This window comes from Podarcis pityusensis (assembly GCF_964106645.2).
Source record: "Podarcis pityusensis genome assembly, chromosome: 7".
Taxonomy (NCBI): Eukaryota; Metazoa; Chordata; class Lepidosauria; order Squamata; family Lacertidae; genus Podarcis; species Podarcis pityusensis.
In genome coordinates, this window is record NC_138031.1 from 35,936,340 (window position 1) to 35,959,693 (window position 23,354).

Consider the following 23,354-nt stretch of genomic DNA (forward strand, 5'->3'; position numbering starts at 1 on the left):
GTACAGATACAAACTAGAATAAAAATTCTACACTTAAAAGACTTGCTGAAAGAGGGAGGTCTTCCATGGGCACCAAAAAGCTAATAGAAATGATTCCTGTCTGATATGCTATGGAGGGGCGTTCCAAATGGCAAGTATCATTTAGCTGAAGACCCAATTCCTATATTGTACAAAACAGATACCTTGGTGAGATGGTATTGGTGGAATGCCTTCTACTGAAAAGAGCAGTTATCAGTTGGGTATATGATGTGAGATGATCTTTTAGCATTACTACTAGTGCTAGTAGTGTTAGCTTTGCTGCTAATGTTAGTGCTAGCATTACTTGCCATACATATTTATCACCAGCACTGTGCAAGATTGTAGTGTTTAGGAGCCAAGCACAAATAACATTTCTAGGTGCTAGGCACTAAAGGCACTTTTACGACTGATGCTTATTGTCTGTAACACTTCTAAAAAATCTTGTGAAGATACTTGATGTGGCGTATAATGTAGGAAACAGCCATTTTAAAAATTCAAATAAGAGTCCCTGGAAATGTGGTTGCTTAATTTAAATGATCTGTTGGAAGCATGTTTTTTCTGTTCCAGTGAACAGACGCAATCTTAGAGGCATGCATTCTCAGTCACTGATCACAATTTTTTTGCTAGGATACATGACTTTGGAGATTTCATCTCCCCCTAACTAGGAAGAATGCTTCCCTTCCTGCACTAGAAAATTATGGTGATAATATTTCTAACAGAAAAAATGCTAATATTTGGATGCACATATGAGTAGCTGTCCAATATCATTGCACAGATGCAGGGCTTTAAAAAAAAGCAGGTGTTTCCTGTGAAAGTTGAGTAGTTCTTTCTTGATCTTAGATGCAGTGATCATTACTCTTTGTGTCCACAGATTGCTATTTTTTTTTTGTTGATTTCAGACGCCATGATCACTTCCCTGTGTTTACAATCCAAGCCAGTTTGCTAATTTATATTGTATTTTTCTATTCAATGACTCAAACTCAAACTTTTGGCACATGCCATTCAGTAATGTGATCCAAACCTAAACACAAAGGGACTTGCAATTGTTTTAGTTAGTGCTGTGCTCTCCAGTTCCTCAACATTACCTCCTGTCCCTGAAATCTCATTCTCGGGGCACTTTTTAAGGGAAAGGCAATGCTCAGGGAATTTCTTTAGAATTTTGGTGTGCACTAATTTACTTTTTTTCTGCTAAGGGGCCAAAGGTGGTGTGTATGTGCTTTTCCTCCCTATGAACATTTCTCTAGCACCCTGCAGCCTCCCTGGCTGCCCAGGCTTCTTCATCTGAAAAAGCCTCATGAGAGGAGTTCTCTTATGGTGTCTTTTCTTGGGCTTTAACTAAAGCACAGCCACTTGGAGAGGCTGCAGAGTACACCCCACTAGTGAGATGAATTGTAGAATGAAAGAAATGACATTCACAAGCAGCCTTCATCCACCTCAAAAGTAAATGTAACAGAAACCCTCTGCTCCACCTATGAGGATTTTACTTAAATTTTCTCTCCCATTTGATCATTTTAAATTTCAGTTTCTTTCATTGTCTGTTTCTTTTTTCATTAATTGCTAGACGACTTCTCAAAATACTTAGAGAGTTACATTCAGACACCACAGTTAAAATCAGAACTGGGATGTCAGGCAACTATACTGACCCACTGCCACTGGGGAAAGGGGTTAAACAGGGCTGTTTGTTAGCGCCGTTCCTCTTTAATTTCTATATAAATGACATTGTTCAACATATGGCAAAGTATAAGTCATCAGCTCCTGCCCTGGAAGGCAAACACCTGAATATATTACTATATGCTGATGACATGGCTGTCATGGCACTTACTCGAAGGGGCCTACATAGCATGCTGGAGGGGCTCGCAGCTTATTGTTCCCAAAACTCTCTAAAGATAAATTATGACAAAACAAAAATTGTGGTATTTACTAGAGCTCGCCACACATTTAGATGGTCTTTAGATGAACACAAAATTGAACAGTGTCTTTTTTTTAAATATCTTGGTATCACTTTCCAAGCTACATCTAGCTGGCTTGCCCACTTCAAGACTGTAGCCCTTCTAACACGTAGGACAATCGGTGCTCTGCTCAGCTTTTTTTATTCGAGGGGAGGGCAACTGGTGATCCCGGCACTAAAAGCTTTTGTTGGAAAAGTGATTCCCCAGATGCTATATGGAGTAGAACTCTGGGGATGGAATCAGAAGCTGTTAGAACGGCTTGAAATCTTCCAAAAATTTTACCTCAGAAGAATTCTAGGCCTCCCTCAGAGTACTCCGGCAGCTCTCCTAAGAGTGGAAGTAGGATTACCTTCTGTGTCTGCCAGGGCCCACTTAAGATTCCTGCGTTTTTTCACCAACCTCACAGATGCCCCGAACACCTTATTGGCTAAACAAGCCTTTGTATCATTACAAAATAATACTACTTGGCATAAAAACCTACTAGATATCCTATCCAGATACAATCTACCTGAGTTTAATACCCTCAAATTGTGGAGCCCTGATAAAGTTCGGGAATGGATCTTTGAAAAAGACGCCTTTTTGGACTCCACAAAGATAAAAAACTCTGGGTTTTCCTACTGGTTTTCCCGAGTAAAAGCAGTCAAAATCTGTGCCAACTACTTGGTGGAGATCACTGATCCCACCCTTCGGAGAGCTTTTACTATGGCACGGTTTCAAACACTGCCAACTGCATATCTGACCGGTAGATTCACAAAAACCCCAGTAGAACATCGTTTATGCCCTTGCCTTATGAAAATTAAAGAGGATCTTACACATTACCTCCTCTATTGCCCCATCTACTCGGGCTTTAGAGACGCATTGCTGCAAATTATACCCAACTCTATAACCAATCCTGAAGATAGAGTAAAATTTTTGTTAGTTGATGCAAACCCACGTATTACCCATGTGGTAGCGGTTTTTGTGATGAAGGCCATGAAAGCCAGGGAAAGATTTATGGATGACAATGTAAAGACCCCTTCATCGTCTGTTTAACTCGTTGCTTGTTTTCCCTCTCTTTCTATTTTGTGGGATGAAGGTTTTGTTGGCGTAGTATGTAATGAATTTTAATATTTTTTAACTATTGTTGTGTTGATGTTTGTGTACAGGCATGGTCCTCACAATAATCATTAATTGCTAGGAAATGCAGGAGAAAAGTTTAGCACAGCACTAGTTTGAATCTTTAGGTTGCTGTGCATAGCTGTCAACTTTTCCCTTTTCTTGCAAGGAATCCTATTTGGAATAAGGGAATTTCCCTTATAAGAAGAGAAACATTGACAGCTATGTTGCTGTGGCGTTGCAAACAATTAAGTTATTTCATTGCTTACCCAGGTAAGTTTATCAAAATATGTAATTTCCTCTTGCTCTAGAATCTTTCTTTTTTCATTTAGGAATTCCAAAGACCAGTTTTGAAAGCTAGTCTAGATAGTTATTGCCTTTAGTTTAAAACAGTGTAAAACTGTATTCTGATTATCAGTGCATTTGCTTTTATGGAGGGTGAAAACAAGGGTGTAATATTTTGAACTTTTTGAAGCCATATGCAGAATTCCCATTGATCACAACTGAACCAATATGCAAATGTTGGCTGCATAACAAAAATAAAGAAAGTGTAACCATAAAATTCCATGTGTACTCTTTTAAAGATGGTGTTGAGAAAGATTTCAAGTGGAATTATGATCAGTTCTGCCTTTTTTAGTGTAGTATGATTTAATTGTGTTGCATATTAATGCATTTGTTGCCTATTAATTTTATCTTTCCATATCTGTTTACATAGGGACTCTTTCATTTTTGCAGTGAAGCTAGGTTTCCTACCTTTAGTCTTCAAACACACACACACACACACACACACACAGAAAATCCTCTGATTTGTATTATATGGGATCATTAATTTCTGCATTTTACACTTGAGCCAACAGCATTCTGATTATCTGCTACAATGAAAAATAAGCAGTAGTGCTCTTGTAGACTTAATTACTTACAGCAGGGCCCGTCTCTTTCTTGTTATGGCATGCGGTCTGCCAATGGGGTGAAAAGCATTGTTGAAAATAAAATTACTGGATGGGTAAAGAAAATAGGCAGCACTGGTCCAGCAGGCATCACTGCCATTTGAGTGAAGCCATCCTTCACATTGAATCTGATCAGAAAGCTAAGAAAAGCCAGGCACCCTCAACCTGGGGCAGATTTTCAAAAATGGTCTGAGCCATTCTTGGTGTTTCAACTCCTTGCATATATTGATGATACCTTACATGCTCTGCTGTTGGCTAACAGGATACAAAATCAGGATTCACATGAAACTTCTTTGCTCTGATGCATTGCCTTTTCAGTCTTGCATACTCTGCATCAGGGGTAGAGAACCTGTAGCCCTCCAGATGTTGTTTGATTCCAACTTCCATCAGCCCCAGCCAATGGTCAAGGATGATGGGAGTTGTAGCCCATCAACATCAGAAACTGGGCATGACTAACTTACCTGCTTCGTTAATTCCAGTGGGTAATTCCAGTTGGATATCACCCACTCATACTAGAATTTATATTATAGTGACAAAGTGGCTCTTTGGTAATATCCACTTAAAACATGCCATACAGACACACCTTTAACTTATTAAATGTTATCCCCATTTGTTCCATTTCTGCCCTTTTTTCCTCTTTGCTTGATATTATAGGAATATCACTAGATAATGGAGACTCTGGGACTCTGCTTTTCCTCTTGCTTACTAGATAGTGCTTACTGGATGTAACTTTCACCTTTCCCTCAAGCATCACAGCAATCCATTATAGCAAGCCTTTTACTATAACGCTCCCAATTTACTCTAATAACTCCAGTTTATCATTGACCAGAAAATTAAAATTTGGCCTGTTCTGGATGGAATTACAATCTTCCTAAAGAATCAGATTTGGAGTTTGTGAGTGTTTTTCAGTTCAGCTTTGTAGATGGATGATCGGGTGTTTGTTCATTTGTTTCGTTGTTGTTGTTCATCACTTATAGCACATTTAACCAGTGTTGGTTGGTCAGCTGCAACTTTACTTGGAAAAAAACAAGATTTGGCCATATTCATCCATGTGCTCACCATAGTGTTCACACTAGCTTGCCACAATGTGCTTTACTTGGTGCTGCCTGTTCAGAAATTCCAGTTAGGAACCCGCCACTGCCTATTCATTCATTGGCCTAGAAAAACCTGAGTACCTCAAGGACTTTCTGTTCCCTTGTGAACCTGTCTAACTTTCAGATCTTCACATGAGTACTCCCAAACTAGAGGTGAGGGTGCCATTCCATCTCTGAAAGCCACAAAAGAGCCTCCCTTCTGTGCCTTAAAATCTCTTGAGGTAAAAACTACATTCCATTTCATAAAGTTTCAAATCAGCGTACAGAGATAGATAGTTTTCGCTCATCCAAGCAAACCGTTCCATTTTGCCTGTCTCCCTAATTCCTCCCTGCATAGGAATAAGATGATTCACAGCTTTTCTTTTTCTATTTTTCTCTGCAGTTACCTTAATTAAGTGCCATTTTAAAAAATCCAAACCCATAACTTTCTAGAGAAGTTATACATTTATTGTGTCTAGACCTCCTCTTCTCCCAGCCTCCTCCCCCTCAGCCCAGTCCTTACAAGCCTAGAAAAATTCATCTCACTTCATGTTTTGCTGGCTGCCTGCCAATTCCTGCCTAGGAATTCTTGTTATAGATTCATTCCTTTTGTGCAGATGAAATTAGTTTGACTGTTCACAGTTATTGAACACACTGGCCATGCGCCATAGACATTCTTTCCCTCAAGGTCCTGAGTCTCTTAGGCATGGGAGCCACAGGTCCTGCAAAAGTCTGTTAAGTGCCTCATAGTTTGTTTCTTGACTGAGCTAAGTTAAAGTATACCAAGAAGACTAAAGCCAAATTAGTAGGGAGCAGGACAGGCAGGTCATTCTGCAAATGAATAAGGCTGAAGTCTTAGCAGCGCTTAAGACAATTAAGTCATTCCAACTTGATCTCAGTAGTTTGGCTCAACTGGATTGTGGACCCAGCATTCAACAGTCCCAATCTAAATTACTTTATTTGAAAAGACTCTCTGTGTTTTCTAAATTTATTAATCTGTTTCTTTATTGCCCACCTTTTCCTCCAAGGTTCCCCTTCTACTGTTTAATCCCCACAACAACCCTGTGAGGTAGCTCAGCCTGAGATAGTGACTCGCCCAAGGTCAGCTAGCGAGCTTCATGGCTGGGTGAAGCTTTGAACCCTGGTCTCTCCCAAGTCTGGCAATCTACCCACTACATCGCACTGACCCTCAGTGCATAGTTGTTCCACTGTTAACCTTGGCTCACCACACTGTATAAGCGTGTGTTTCCTGGTAACAACTGAACAACAAGTTTTAGGCTCTTATGGAAGTTCAACAGCCTTTCTTGCTCAATATGGAAAAGCATTGGAGCATGCATGAAAACTGTGTGTGCCTCACTGCATAGATAGTTCAACTACTTGGACCGCATCCTGCACACCCAGACAGCACTAGGAGCTTTAGCAGAGTCTGCTAACCTCTTGGTGAGAGTTGGCGGTCTTAATCCAGACATCACTTTCTCCCTTAACATATGATGTATACCAGTGATGGCCAAACTTGGCCCTTCAGCTGTTTTGGGACTACAGTTCCCATCATCCCTGACCACTGGTCCTGTAGTCCCAAGTTTGGCCATCACTGATGTATGCTGTCAAAGCTGATTGTGCCAATCTGTGGTTTGGAGAGACGTGCACATGGAAACTTGCATGCAGCCTGTTGCTCTTAATGTGGCTCATTGTCATATGAATAGAAAATTTACTCGTACTTTATTTGTAGACTATCGCCATAAATTATATAATGCAGTTTTAAAGGGGGAGGGGGTTACTGACACTGTTTCTAAAAGAAGTTATTCCTAAAAGAGGTATTTCAGATTAAAAAGAAAGACAACCCTAGTTGTTTTAATGCAGCATAACATACATATTAATTAAATTATATTTCTTAAAAGATTGTGGAAGTTGATTAAAATGTATTGTAGAAAACTCTTTGATGGCTACAGTAATCTTTAGAGTTGCTCTTAAAATATTTTGGTCTCCTTTTCTTTTTTAAAAAAAATCGCATTATGTTTGTATGCCCAGTTATATAAAAACTATTTTATTTTTTTAAAAAAATATTGACTTTCAAATTTGTTCTGTGATGTTTGAAATACAAATCTTTATACAATATTGTATTGACTATCTCCAGTATGTATGCCCACTGTTTCTGAAATGTTCATCTGAAATGATAGATATTAAGTGAAACTATATTGAGCATTATAAATGTATATATTGCAGTTCCAATAAGGATATATGCTTGAGCTTCCTTAAATTAAACTGCTACCAAATCATCTTTTTCAGTTGCCTTTCTAAATGCAAAAGCTCATATTATATGTGCCTCCTCTTTAAAATGAACCACTAAATGAAATGTCCATAGACCACTAGAAAGCAAATGGAAGAAACTACTGATAAAGACAAAACCATGCATGTCAACAACAGCGTTAAAAACCAAATGTATTTAATTAAAAGAGTGAAGTCAATTAAAATCAAAATAGTGCAGCCTGTGCAAATGCTGAAGTAATCATTAGGCCTTGCTGAATAATGGAAGAGTATAGAATTTTTTAAAAGAGAAACAGCAGGGGTGATACATTACACAAAGCAACAATCTACACCAATATGACAATTGAATTACTTCAGCCCCATTAGGCAGGTGCAGAAGAATAATTATCATGAATTTCTCCAATGGAAAGAGGAAAAGAACAAACTTTTTGTTTGAGACAAACTGCTGGGTGTCCCCCCCCCCCCCCCAAATGACGAGGAAATGAAATAGCACAGAGTGAATAACAACACTGAGGTTGATTTTTTTTTGGGGGGGGGATCTTTTTAAAAGCTTAGTTAATGGTAAGATAAAATATGCTGGCAATGAATTCTGAGACTAGGGTTAGTAAAAATAAGCAATGATAGTGTAAATGTCCATTTTAATGCATCATGGAAGAGTCTTTGATCAGAACGAAAAGAAAATCAGAAAAGATGTTCTGTAGCTGAATTCAAACATTCTCTCATCCCATGCGTGGACTTTATGTGGTATCTGGTTTCCTAGTTTAGATTCAAAGCAAACTGTGACCTCCAGTTTAGATCCAAGTGAGCGAGCATTCCCTGAAATAGTAGAAAGGGTAAAGGAATATTGATTTGCAAAATGCAAGGAGGTTCAAATGCTGCCACTGATGCCAAATATAGTTTTCGTATTCTAAAGTTCTCCGATTAAGAAGTAATCTCTGTCCCCTAAGGCTACAAAAGCAGGTTAGAAGAGGAAGTGAAGAAGCTTCAATGAACAGTTGTCTTGGACAGGAGCCAGTTCTGCTACTGCAATCTACCAACAAGTGGGTAGAAAAGCAAGAAGTCATAAAGAATTCAAAAGATTAGGTGCTGGGTGCTGGAAGACAAGCTGTGCTTCTACACTTTAAAGCAAGGGTGACTAACCTCAAGGCCAAGTCCCCAACTAAATTTTTCTTACCCCAAAACTACATCAGGTTTGACAGCGGCAGAAATAAAATTAAAAATAGATGCACCTCACTCATGGGCCTTTCCTCCAGGAAACACAAATTCCAGCTCCTGACACCCATGCTATATGACACCCCAATCTCTGAGTTGTGCAAGATTACAGGGCTCCAGAGTTCATGTTTCCTTTGGAAATTAGGCATGGTATAGACTGTGGTATCTTTATGATATTCGGTTTATTTACACATATATACAACCTGGGACTACAATAGAGGAGTTCAAAGCATTGACACTCCAAAAGGTTCTTGCTTCTCCCATAGCTGTAGCCTTGGATCCAAACAGACCACAGCCACGGCTCTGACTCTCCACAGCTTGCTGCATTTAACAGACTGCAACCTCTAGGTCCCTAGGTCATATCACCACCACTATAATCCTAATCTCTACTCTGCTAACTATCTCAGAGCTCATGGTGGGGCCCCACCCATATGCTTTTGGCACAGAGTCCCTGCTTTTTTAATGGCTTATTACCTTACCTTTGTTAAGTTAGCGATTATCAGGCTGGCCCATCTTTTCCAGCACTTGAATCCCTGCTAGATTTGGGGATTCAGGGCACTTGATTAAATTCTAACCCTTTACTGCTTCTAGGAATTTAAGGGAGGCTGCCCTCCCCACAAACTACAAGAGTATCCAAAACACATAACTAAGATTTTTTTACATAAAACCAAATAATCCTGACTGCTGTCAGACAGTGATAGAAATTCTGTCTTTCAGTCTGCTTGACTGTTCTAAATTTAGTGTGGTTTATACCTCTATGAAATTGTAAGTGTGCAGTTTGCATAGAATGGACACAGCGTGCTGATAAAATCTGACACAGGCAACAATCAACATCATTTTTCAGGAAAGGCAACCTGTTTGAAGGAGAACCTGCCAAAAGAAACATTACAGTAATTAACTCTGATTGACAGAATGCAGTGCACTCTTACATCCTTTAGTAGCTAAAACATCCAGATAAATAAATAAAAGAGAGCTTGATATGCTGCATCGCTTTGGGACCCTGAAGTTGTAGCCAGCATCCACAATCCATAAAGATAATGGGCTGTTCACAACTGAGGTAAAAGGAAGACAACTGGAGCAGAAATTCTTGAGAACGTAGCAGGCCAAAAACAGAATTAGCTGCTTTCTTGTAAAGAACAACAATGCATCTTAAAAGAAAGCACATGGGCCTTCCATGCTGCACTGGAAAACAGGAGCTGATAGGGCTTTAACATAGTCAATCCCTGAACTTTAATACTCAGGTTACATTCTTCTGATTTTGCATAGTTACGGCTGGGGCAGGAGAGCAGCACAATCCCACCAGCTGCATCTGAAGATAAACATGGCTGGGCAGCCAAAGAATGGAGGGGTGGTGGGGTAAACAGATGGCTGGGCACACCAAGGCTATCATCCTGTGCACACATTTGTGGGAGTAAACACCATTGAACACAGTGGGCCCGACTTCCAAATAAATATGCATAGGCTTTTGCTGCAAGAATGCCAGCTATACCTGTGCAGCCTTTATATCATTGTCCTCACAATCTTTGCTATACTCTAAAACTATGCCTCTTAAATGGAGCAGCAAGAAGAGGTAGACCTTGCTTTGCCCAGGTGGTCCATTCCTCCAGTGACTACTTCAGCTGCTTTGCTGCAAGTCTCCTGGGCTTGTGGCCTTTCAGAAAGGGAACTTGTGCTGTCCACTTCTCATCAGCAGGGTCAGACAGAGCACAATGCTACAGTGCTGGCATTTAGGCACCTGCTTAAAACTGACCTTGTTCGGGGGCCACCAGGGGACGCATTGGAAGATGGCCGACAATAACATCTCTCCGACCCACACGAGGTAATTAAGAGGCTGATATGGGAGTATGCAGCCTCCCTAACCCCCCCCAAGGGAATGGGGGGGGGACTGCCTTGCCAGCGGTGTCCATAATTCACCCCCAGATTCGAAAGAAGGGGGTGTGGGCACTTGGCACGAAGCCCTCGAGTGAGGCCGGCTCTCCCGGATGCTTTCTCTTAATTCGCGCACTGGTTCGCATTAGCTCGGAATATATAATTGGAAATATATAATTGGAAAGAAGCTAATGCACATACATCAAGTGAAGATCGGGAGTTAAGACTGCTGATTAATGGATCTCTGTGAGCGGAGTGACGGGCTGAACAATAAATCAAGTGAAGAATCATCATTAAAAGACTGGTACGTTGAAATGAAACAGAAAGGGGGGAGGAAAAAACTTTTGTTTTTTTATCTTATGTGAGTACCAATAACCCTCCCCTCCAGAAAGAAGAATCGTTGCAAACTATTAATCACAAGCAGGAGATCAAGAACTGTGTGGAAATGATCAAAGAGAGGATTGGTAGAATGGAAAGTTTTATGATGCAGTTACAAATGGTGTTTCGCTAAGACAGGCTTGCCTATAGAAAGACGAGGGGGAGGAGGACCAGGGTCATCGGAATGTGAATGTATGGTTATCGGAATGTGATCTTGACCTGGCAGAGCCCCCCGGAGATATGTTTGGCAAGCCTGGGGAAATCAACAGGCAGACGGAGGGAATGTTCTTTACGGAGGTGTGGAAATGGCGTCTGTTCTTTATGTGATATGATTTTTGGAGAGTGTAAAACCCACACAGAGGTTGTTTGTTATCAGAGATCGCAAAGAAAGGAATATATGATAACAACAAGAAGATGAGGAAAGTAACAAAGAGACTATCTGGACAGAACTGGATAGAACTGTTTAATTAAAGCAGCAACATGAGTGAGGTTTGGTCCCCTTTCGGAGCTTGATGTATGGGTACCCCCAACAAAAATTTAAAAATCTGGCTGTATAATTTGGAATTAATGTGGTTTGGAATTAATGTGATTTGATTGGCCTGTTAATAAAAATTATATTAAAAAAAAAAACTGACCTTGTTCACCCAGGCTTCCCCCAATGGGGTGATCCAGTTTTGCCAATGTATGAAGCTGATCTACTGATCTATAACACATTTTGAACTTTTTTGTAATTTTATTGTTGGTTTTATGTCATTCATCACCATGTTCCCACCCCCTTAATGTTGGTGGTGCCCAAATGTCTGCAAATAAATAATTGAGCTTGATAAATGAATTCAATTTGCCTCTCTTCTCCTTGGCACTGCTCTCCCTTTCCAAATTCTTTGTGCACCTGGATCTTTGGAACAATTGCATCTCCCTACTGACCCAGCAACTTCCAGGAACTCCTTATCCATGACTTCTCTTACCTGATGTCTCTTATGACTGCCTCCCTTTTGGACCCTGACAGTTCACCATTCCCCCACCACAGGGGAGGATGCTCAATCCCATGCATGTGTTATGATAGCCAATGCAATAAATAAATCCAACCGAATGCACACGGAGGCAGGTGACCAAAGGATCAATTGAGAAGTGACCTGAGGAAAGCATGGTGCCAGAAGTAATTGACAGAGTCATCAAATCAATATGAGGTAGTTCAGGCAGGCTAGCATTCAATCTCCTTTCCCATGCTACAAAACATTTGGTTTATCCACTTGTCATTTATCTGTATGCCAGATGTGCATAATTTGCCAATATACGTAAGTAGACCAGCCGAGATCTAAATTGTGTGTGTGTGTGTGTGTGTGTGTGAGAGAGAGAGAGAGAGAGAGAGAGAGAGAGAGAGAGATGTTTTTGTTTGCTAGCGGAGCACATAGAATTCCAAGTCAGAGCCTTTCATTAATATATGCTGCTTTTCCTGCCATTGGGTAGGCAGTTCTGGGATATGGCAGATCTGTGCACTGAGTAATTTTGTCCAAGTCTACACAAAATATGAGCACAAATCTCTTCCTCACAAATGTGCCATCTAGTTTTAACAGGCTTTCTTAGCCATTGCAGCACTGTTGAATTCTTTTCCTGCACTTCATAAAGATGTCTGTGCCTGGAATGGAAACCTTTTTTCAACTGGACTGGAATCCATGCATAATTTAAAATAATATTCAAATTGCCATAAATTTAAAAGCAAAATATAAAATGTGCTGTATGCTGATATGGGCACAGAAGAAAGATTGATGAATCTGTATTTTTTTCTTCTTTGGAAGTGACTCAGAGGTAGGCAACTTGGGGCACAATCCGTCACAAACATCTGCTGTGCATCCCCAGTAAAGTGATGGGTATTGCACAAGAAAAGAGTAGGGGGGAAATGTGCCTAGAATGATGAGTGTTTGCTTCTAGAGGTATAAGAAATATATTTTTAATTGGTTTCCTATAGGGTTGAGTCGTCAACTGGCTGGAGTCAGGGCTGGGCCATGGGCAGTCAATGGGGAGCCATTAGCAATTGATGAGCCTGAAGTCAGGACCAAAGAAAGGACCAGGAGACAGGAATGATTAGCAAGCCAGTAGTCAGGGCCAAAGGACAGTCAAAGAATACAGGACTGAAACAGAGCTCTGGATTACCTTGCTCAAGGAGGCATTGACTGGAACAGGAAGTTCTCATATACTGTTAAATTTCATGTGCTTTTGTGTGCAGATTTCAATATATGTATTTACAATTATAAGTACTTTGATTCATCATCATTATTAAGCCCTAAAATGTTATTTATAATTAAAAGTCACAATATTTCAATCCTTTTGAAAATTCACATAAAATGATGAGTGGAGCCAGGTTTGAAGAAGGGTGTGGGCTTTTTATATTCAAAAGGTTGAGAAATCCTACCTCTTCTAACAGGTCTAAGGATACTGTCCCTAATGGAAAGTGCATTCAGTTCAGAACCAGACTTGAGTCTCCAGATGAAGCATTCTTACTTAGTGTCATGATTGCTAGTTACGTATGCCCAAAAGCAAGGGCAGTGGAAGGTTAAGATGTTTCCTTTTTTAAAAGGCTTGACAATAATTCAGTGCAAAAGAGAGAGAAATATTGAAAGCTAAATTCAGCACACAGGAATAAAGTAAATTTCTCATGCTGTCTTGGCACTGCTCTGTCATACTAGCCTAAGTCATGATGCCATAATAGCCTAAATCATGATGCTTAAGCTCAGTACTAGATTAAAGGATGGAGTCCTCTATCGAGCAGACCCTCCAAGAGTTCCAATTTTGTCGTGGCAGTCCCTATTTTTGGCCAGGTGCCCCAGGGTTCTGTTTGGATTCAGGGTGCCCCACTTTTGGGCAGCGACAGCAGCATCGGAAGGAGGCATGAGGGCTCCTTCCCAAAACTTCATTATTGCTCAATAAGCTTTGTGACAGAGAAGGTTGGACTCTAGGACCCTGCAGAGACCTCAAGCTTTCTGCCCTAGAGGCTGGGAGGCCTCTCCTCTTCCCTCTCCCAAGGCCCCAAATTAATAAGGTTAATTTCCTTTGATGACAAAGCCAACATAGCCACTTCACCTTGAGCCTTATTAGAAATGTGCTAGAATGAACTTTGGGGGAAGAGTGTGCTTACTGGATTTTCTCATCCATAGCTTGAGACAGTTGATGGCATTTAATATATTTCCCATGAACCATAGATAAAATGGAAATCTGATCATTTTGTTTTGGGTCACCAAAGGAAGCAAGGGAGGGGGGAAATCTGTAGATTGTATGACTCTCTGGTTTAGGACTCTATGGTTGATTATAGGACTCTTTGAAGCCCCGTGTGTTCCAGGCTGAGGATTGAAACTGGGTGGCAGTTAGTGTGGGAGTGAGAGGGCAAGATGGGGGAGGCAGTAACTGCTAGCTGGCTTGTTAAGCGGGAGAGAGAGCTATGTCCCCATGGACAAGAGAAGGCAGTGAGGAGGAGGCACGAGTCAGCTGCCTCATGCTCGTCTCAAATTTGCTCAGTCTATCGGTATGATAGAGCACCATACTTACTTTAACCCATATGCCACACTGTGTTCCAGATATATATAGCCGTGCATAGGAACAACACCCATGCCATAATTTTGTTAATTCCAGAGCTCAAGGCCAGCCTATATTAATTCATACTTTCATTTTATTATCTAGCTTTGTAGACTGCCCTTCATCACTCATAGTGATCCCAAGGCACTTTCCAAAATATAATAAAATAAACAGTAAATAATCAATCTTTTAAACTTTTTTTTAAAAAATGGAAGAGCGTAAAAATACTGAAAACAGGAATTTAGTACCATGTTGTTGCTCTATAAAATGCTTAGCAGTGCATGGATTTCCCCCCGTCCCAGTGCAACTTTTGTTTTATCCTCTGCTGATCTTAATCGTTCTAGTGGTCATCCCAACAAGGTACATGGACATTGAACTGCATAAATAAAGTATTTTTTAGTGTTGCAGGTGTATAAATATTTCAGGATGGATACTTTGTTATCAGGATTACTGAGAGATTTTAGTTTGCCACAGTTGGTACATATATTACAAATTCACACAGGGGAACTGTTCAACAGAAATATTGTCTGTGGTCTTATAGAGGCCTCAGTTTGTCCTTACTTTGGCATGTACCAAAATACCTTGCAGATTTGGCACACATTTATATGCTAACATGGGAGCACTGTTGCATATACATATATTTTCTTACAGATACCAATATTTCTGGATAGTGGTCTTAATCTGTGATGTGCATCCATAAAAAGTGATGGGTTCAATCACCCTGTTGGTTTCATTATTCTGATGTTTAGATGCCAACAAAGTACCTCATCTAACTGATTAAGCTATATAAAATGCCTGTTTTTATATCTTCATAAGGTATCCTCTTTCTTGTAGTGTAGTTGATGGCTACTGGAGCTGTAAAATGTGTATTTTAGAATCAGTACATCAATTTGCAAATGAAGGTTCAAATAAAAGCCCAAACTATAGTAGCCAATTCAATTAAATAAACATTCTTGTGTTTGAAGAAAGCCATTCTGAAAACAGAGTATGCTTCAAAACTCCAAGGGAAATTGAATGTGCTTGTTTACAATAACTTGGTCAATGGCAAGTCTAGTGGTTCAAGTCTGACAACCCCAACTCTAGACTATTAACTCTAATAGCCCCAACTCTAATAATACTAGTTCTGTCTATGTTTTCAATCTTAGTGTTTCAGTATATTGTCTACACTAAGCCTATTAATACTGGGCAAAAAAAGGGAATGGTTCAGAGTCAGGTACTCTAAAATAAACATATGTATGATATGAAATTTAAATGCTCACATTTTGCAAGGTCCTCATGTTGAAAATGGGGACCTTGCAAAATGAGTCCTCTATTGTTAGAGGGTAGCTATCACTGATTTTTGACCTTCCTGTGAGAAGTATGCTGCACTTCCTCCATAGCTGCTAAGCTGATCCAATGAGTGAAACTGGGGAATAGTAAATTTTAAAAGACTTTTAATAAATCATTTAATTAGTTTTCATTTCTCTTACCTGTTCTCTATAAATGAACACATTAAACTGTGAAGGCTTGAGACGCTGAAAAGTCTTTGATGAATATTAGAATAATCTAACAAATTAACCTCAGGATTCACAAGCATGACACAGTTAGGGAAAATGAATCGGTGCTTATGATAAACGGAATTCCAGATCTTCTGGCCCCAAGGTATCAAGTGGTGAGTTGTGTTTCTTTATGCTGCTCTGCAGAGCAATGGACAGCTCCCCTTGATCTGTCTTTTGCCACAATTTATTCTTGGCGAGAGAGCAATTTGGTACACATATTTTTTTAATTAGTTTCCTACAGAATTTCTTTAAAAGGCAAAATTGTGGAAGGACCTTTGGTTTCCTTTCTTGCAATTCGCATAATATATTGTGTCGAGCGTGTGTCTGAAACTCTAACCCTTATGCCTGATTTTTAAAGAGCTTTGTTCAAAGTAGTTATTAAACACACATCACAGTGATGTGGCCACTGGGTCTAATTGTGAGGCCTCTCAAAATGTCCTGTATAATGAGAGGAGAAATATCTTGCACTCTGCCAATATTATCTTTATTCTGCTCTAATGCTTTCTCTGACCTGAGCTCCGTGATAGTGTGTAGCCCTTGCTTGCCAAAGTACACATATTCCCTATCATTGCCACTTAAACGCTCTCATGTACCAAGGCTGGAAAAGTTATCCTGTTGAGACCTGATGGTCAGAACCGACACTTTTAGACTAGAAAGACTAATGGCCTGACTCAGTATACATATAAAGGCAGCTTCATCTACATTTACACCTATGCCTTTATATATATATACAAACAGATGCACTTTATTCCACTCAAATATCTAATAATGATACACCAGTCCAAGCTACTCATGTCATTCGACAGAAAAAAATGGCATCTGTCTACTTTCTTCCCTCCCATAGGCACATTTGTTCTTAGTTGCATGTCATGCCAAACTCTATGCATGTCATGAGTACAATAACACTGTAAATTAATGGAGTGAATGTAAGGATTGTATAACACCATGAATAGTATTGCTATTTGAACTACATGGCTCTTATAGAGACATGACTGTGAAAATTCTGGCCTTTTCTTGAAAACACCCTTGCAAAGATATTCTGCTACTAGACCAAACAAGACTATCTTAAAACTACTTTCCAACCCATTGCTTCTTTCCTGATCTGATCCTGAATTGACCATGGTTGTCTCTTCTCTTTCTGGCATCTCTGTAATAATAAAATTTTGCCAACATGACTGTCCTAAATCTTCTTTTAGCATTTCTGCTACAGCAGATTTTCCTGGTTCTTTCTACTTCCACTCTGAATTCCATTTCACTTTATCAACACACTTCATATGAGCGTGATATACAACACTGAACATGGTACTCTCAAGTAAGGTCATGTTAGTAAGTGCTACTATTATTTCTTGAAGATTTGATATGATGTTTCCATTTATACAGTTGAATAGGAATATCTGCTGATCTCATAACTGCTAAATCTGCCAGGGCTGCTGATTTGCTAATTGTTTCTCATCCTTTAAGTGGGTTTGTGGGGGTTTTATTAAACAAAAATATTTGTAACACTTCTGTCCTTTTTAAATGTCATTTTTAATCAGCCCATTATTCCAATTTATTAAGGTAAATCTGTCTCTTTATCCTGTCTTCTATTAGCTAACCTTCCCAGTTTTGTCTTATTGTGAGTTTAGTAAGTGTGGTACATTTATCCAAGTTAGTAATGAAAACACTATTCCGGGATGACCTCAGTGGGATCATTTTTAATACCTCCTTATAGGCTGATGTTGAGTCATTCATTATTACACTATTTAAACACACACACACACACAACCAATTGTCTATTCACCTTTTGATAGTTAATTCAGAACAGTTTTGTCTCTGGCTTTATCCATAATTGTCTCCACTTCTTGCCCCAGGTTCCCCAGTACTGGTCACTGACCATAATAAAGAGACTGAATGGTTATACCAGGGAGAATGCAGCTCTTGACAGAAAAAAAGGTTGTCCATCTCTGCTCTATGATCCCACCCCAGGGCCAGAAATCATATCAACTGGTTTGTTGTTTATGGGGCTATTTTTGTTCACTTTTTGAAGCTTGACCCTGTAGCAATAATAAAGGACACCCTTTGGTGAAGTTCCTTTGAAACTGAAGCATATGCGTTATGGGTCTGTTTGCTCTTCACCATCTTCTGAAGCTATTGTGTTGCACCATGAATCTTTTAAATCTAATAGTGTGTATTTCAAAAATTTCTCCAGCTGATTCCTCCAGGTGGAATATCATTAGGCCACAATGACTTGAATTTTCAAGTACTTTTTAATATGCTTCTTTGTTATCTTGATCTTAGTTCTCTTGTCTTTGTTGTTCTGGTAAATTGCTAGCTGTCATCTTAGCTTACCTTGACTGCTTACATACTTTGTATGACAAAAGCAAAATCCCAATGTCAAATAAATATTCCAGATTCACAGATAACAAAACATAATAAAATACAGAGACATTTTTGGCATCTCCCTTGAGCATCTTGCAATGTTTAGCTCTGTCCCTGTAAATGCTACCCAAGTAATTTTCACCAAAGATAGCTCCAGCTACAGGATTTCTGCGATTGGACTCCCATGCTTTCCTAAAGCACAGTAGATCTAGGATAGAAATCCAAAGCTGCTGTATACAAGGTCAACTTGCATATCTACAGATATCTTCCCTATTACCTTATACCAGATCATTTCCACTGGAGATGTCAGTGACAGAGGCCCCATCTGCACGATACATTTAGAGCAGTACCATAACACTTTTAACAGCCATGGCTTCCCCCAAAGTATTCTGGGTACTGTAGGTGCATGGAGAGTTGTTAAGAGACCCCTGTTTCTCTCCCTCCTACAATTCCCAGAGTCCCCTTGGAACAGAGATTGCTTGTTAAACCACTCTGAGACTTGTAGCTATATGAGGGAAATAAAGGGCTCATCACAAAACAACTAGCTAAAGTTCCCTGGATTCTTTGAGGGGGAACCATGACTATTTAAAGTTGTATAATACTGCTTTAAGGGACGCGGGTGGCGCTGTGGGTAAAACCTCAGTGCCTAGGACTTGCCGATCGTATGGTCGGCGGTTCGAATCCCCACGGCGGGGTGAGCTCCTGTCTTTCGGTCCCAGCTCCTGCCCACCTAGCAGTTCAAAAGCACCCTTAAGTGCAAGTAGATAAATAGGTACCGCTTTATAGCGGGAAGGTAAATGGCGTTCCATGTGCTGCGCTGGTGCAGGCTTGCCAGAGCAGCTATGTCACGCTGGCCACGTGACCCGGAAGCGCTGTGGTCAGCCTCTTAAGTGAGATGAGCGCACAACCCTAGAGTCTGACAAGACTGGCCCGGACGGGCAGGGGTACCTTTACCTTTACCTTTAATACTGCTTTAATGTATGGTGCAGATGGGGGGTCTAAATCTGGGATCTTCTGCATGCAAAGCATGGGTTGTAACACTGAGTTCTGGTCACTCCTTTTTCAATATTAAACCCCAGCTCAATATTAATATTTAGTTAGTATGCAATTTTTTATTTTTTATTTTTTTAAAAAAGTCAGGAAATTCAAGCTGTTTTTCAGTAAACACAGATTAATAACCAGGAACATTTATGTAGGGTTATACTAGAAATATCTGGTGCTGTTTGCACATTATGTGTATATCTGTACAGTTGTTTGTGCAAATGACTACACACTTGGTGAATTTAAATGTCAGCACCAAGAACTGACTCCTCAGAAATATGGGGTACAGCTTATTGTAGATATTAATATTGTACAGTGACTAGATGTGTAAAAACTGTCTCCTTTTGGAATGAAGCATTGTCTAGACCCATTAGATATGGTTCAAAACTTTACTTTCAGAACATTCTTCAAAACAGAACAAAAACATCAAAGATACATTCAAATAATTTCATGCAAGATCTTGTGCAAGTCCAGCACAGGCTCAGCATTTTAGAAATAAAATAAACTTTGAGCTGACAAACATAGCACTATCTCTCACAGGCTCTATTGCCTGCATTCCAGCCCCTAAGGCTTTGCAGCTCTTAGAAAAGCCTGAGAACAAAGACTTGAGGCAACTCCCTATCAAAATACCTTTGTCACTTGATCTAAGGTTAAACACTCACAGGTTAACTACTAGAGAACAACAACAGTTAATTATCAACCCATCAAGTTGCTCAGAGATCCCTTTTTGCTCTTCTTTAGCTTTCATAGACTCTTCCAGCAATACACAGGCATTCCCATTTCAGTGTCAGTTAAACAATTATACTTAACACAGCTTGGGTGTACAGCTATACTCATGCTGAATGTATTCATGTGTTACTGTGTTCAGTTTTCTTATTTTAAGGACACTTTCTGCATAGGGGGACATTATCAATGGCCCTCATCAATCTATTTACCCTATTGTTATATGTGATGACATGCCCTGTAATCAATGTGAAGAATGCTCCACCATCCACTAAATAAAGTTTAATAATTCATTTGCAGCCCACCTAAAGCAGCATACCCTTGGTTAATATTTGAAAGGGAACGAACTCTCTAGGGCAAGTGAGAAAGTTGCAAAGAGCTTTTGCTTGCTGTTTTCCACTTTTCATTCCATTGATATTTCATGAGTTTTGGGATGGTATAGTTTCAAAATAAAAATTGAGACATGGCTCGATATTGGAGAGTTTGGGGAAAATGTAATGGCTTGGGTTAGCCCTACAGGTCCTCTATAGGAAGAAAATTGCAAATATTAAGATGTATGTGAAGAAAAGAAAAGAAAATGCTTCCTGCTAGCATCGTAAGGCATTGAGTAAGCCGTCATATGTGTCATCATGTCCCATCAATCAGTGCCTGACACAGAAGAAAGATATTCAGAGGAGGAAACTGATTTACTAGGGATGCTAGTACCTTGCAGTCACTGCTGTAGATGTAGATGCCGGAAGGAATTGACACTACCTGGTAGGTACTTGGCAGCAGGTGGGGGAGTTAGGAAATCAATCAGAAGTTCTCTTACTGTAATATATAGTTTGGCCCTGGTTGTCCAGTCATTTCTTTGAAGCCCCACTTGATAATGTGACAGTGAGTAGAGCTAAATGTGGCACTGTATCCTCCTTAGTAGAAGAGATAAGGTAGTTCTATACTTCCTTTTTTCCACTCCTTAATTGGATGAAAATAGAGAGCTAAAATTCAGTAGGGGATAATGACTTTTTTTAAAGCTTGGTTGATCCTCAGACTTCCAACTAGTGAATGTTTCCTTAATTCTAGTTGTTTCCAATGTAGTGGAACAAAAATGAGCAGCATAAAAAAACACGAATAACCAATTGATTATTCAAAAGTGACATTTCTTTGGCTAAATACTGGTTGGACTCCAACACAGTGCTCAATCTTTCATTCCACCAGCTCAATGATTTCTCCTTGAGCAATGGCACATTCTACCCCTCCTTCATGTGACCCCTAAATGTGCCCCAAACTTCTCCAGCAGATTATGGGGATGGCATGGTGGGGGAGTGCAGTCCCACTGTACAAGCTGAAATCCTTGTGCTGATGGGGCACAGTAGTTGAATACAAAAGGTTTTAAGAGTTTCTGGAGCTAATGGAAAATGTATGAGCAGGATGTCATCTGGAGAATCCCACTAGTGGCAGGAGTGGTCTAGAGGATCTCAGTCTGAAATAGAAGCCATGATTATGATTCAAGAGCAAAAAAAAATTAGTCTGGAATAGAAGTGAAGTGGAAGAATGGAAGGCAGAAGAAGAACTTGGCAGAGAGAGATAAGGAGGAAAGATACAAAGAGGAAAAGGAAAGATGTCTAGAAAATAATAATGAAAAGATGCAAGAAGATCAGCAGTAGCAGACAAAAAGTCTGAGAGGCTGGAAAAAGAGGAGTTATCTTTTCTACTTTCCACCAACCCTCCTTTGCTGATGTCAGTACCTCCTTGACGGAAAGCTGAATCAGTCACTCTCCACCCCTGAGAGTACCCTCAAATGGGAAAGACCCTTTTCTGCTGGGCTGCTGCTAATCAGAGCATGCTGGGCTAGCTGGGCTAAATAATCCGACAGGGTATAAGCCCTGAGCACAAGCAGCATCTTGTGTTGGTTCAGGTGCTAAACTAGGGAGCTGTTCACCTCACAAGAGTCTAGAAATGTCAGAGACTGGCTGGATGAGAAGAAATGGTGGGAGGCTGCAGCCGGAGAACCCCCTAGGGAAGCCTCAGAAGAGGAAGGATCAGAGCCACGGGAGTAGTGGTGGGACACTGAAGAAGATCAGAGGATGAAGGGGGACAGAATGGTGGGATGCTGAATGAGCAACAGGCTTGAGTGAGAGAGAGGAAGAAGAAGAGGCACAGATCGTCAGTTCTGGCAACTTCTTTACCAGGGTCGGTCTTGCCCACAGGTTTCTCTGTTTGTATTCTGTTTTCTTGAATAAAGATTCAGCTTCACTACTCGTCTCTGAGTCTCCATGTCCATTGCTGACAAGAAGAGACTGAGAGGCTTAAATCCACGTTTGGGGGAGGGCCTGAATAAAGTTATAGAGTCCTAGGTTCCGTCCTTGGCATCTCCAAGTAGAAATGGGAAATATTCCTTTCTAAATGCAGAGCCACTGAGAGTCAGTTTAGACAATAGACGGATCAATTGTCTGAATCAGCATATAGCAGCTTCCTGTGCAGACTCTGTCTCCCCCAGGTCCCAAAGTGTTGCTTACATTTGGTTGCTGCAGCTGCCGGAGTGTAGAAAGACCAGGGGGTGTTATTTGTGATCTTGATGTATTATGCTGGCATTTGTATACCGCCTTTCAGAGAAAGCCCATGAACAGCATGTTAAAACCATACAGTTTACCCCAAAGCTACAGTCTATAAATATTGTATCAGCAGCCATTCCCTGTTTAGGGAAGCTTTTAATGTTTGATGTATCATAGTATTTTAATATTCTTTTGGAAGCCGCCCAGAGTGGCTGGGGAAACCCAGCCAGATGGGCGGGGTATAAATAATAAATTATTATTATTATTATTATTATTATTATTTAAAACAATGCAAAAAAAATCATATATTAAATCAATGTAGCTAAAAATAAGACATCAACATAGAAGCAATTTAAATATACAGAGCATGGACATGTTAGCTGAAAGCTGCTTGAAAGCAGGTTTTCATACCCCATTGACAAACAACAGTTATTTCTATACACACACACCATTAAATTTTATATTGCTTGTGTATTTGATTATATCATTTCACTGTAGTATTGAATTTGACTTGTTGAATTTGTTCTGTTTGAATTAGTTTAAGTTTGTATTAAAAATGTGTGTTTTTTTTCTGTATTTTGATATTTGATATCTATTGTCATCCACTTTGGGCACAGTCTACTGTGAAAAGGGGGTGTTTCAATTAAACTAAGCAGTAAAAAGCCCCCACTGTTTTAAAGATATCTTTAATAGTAGTCATTAATAGTGGGTGTAGGCCCACATTAGTCACAGTCAGCACTGACCCACAGAAATCAATACATCCATTTCAAAAAGTTTACTTTGAGTA

The 23,354-nt window shown here is 40.0% G+C and overlaps 1 long non-coding RNA gene across 2 annotated transcripts in view; it reads left to right on the forward strand.

Moving 5' to 3' along the window:
* The window catches only part of LOC308481381, a 277,693-nt gene that overhangs the window by 167,924 nt on the left and 86,415 nt on the right, over positions 1-23,354 (forward strand). The window lies entirely within an intron of this gene.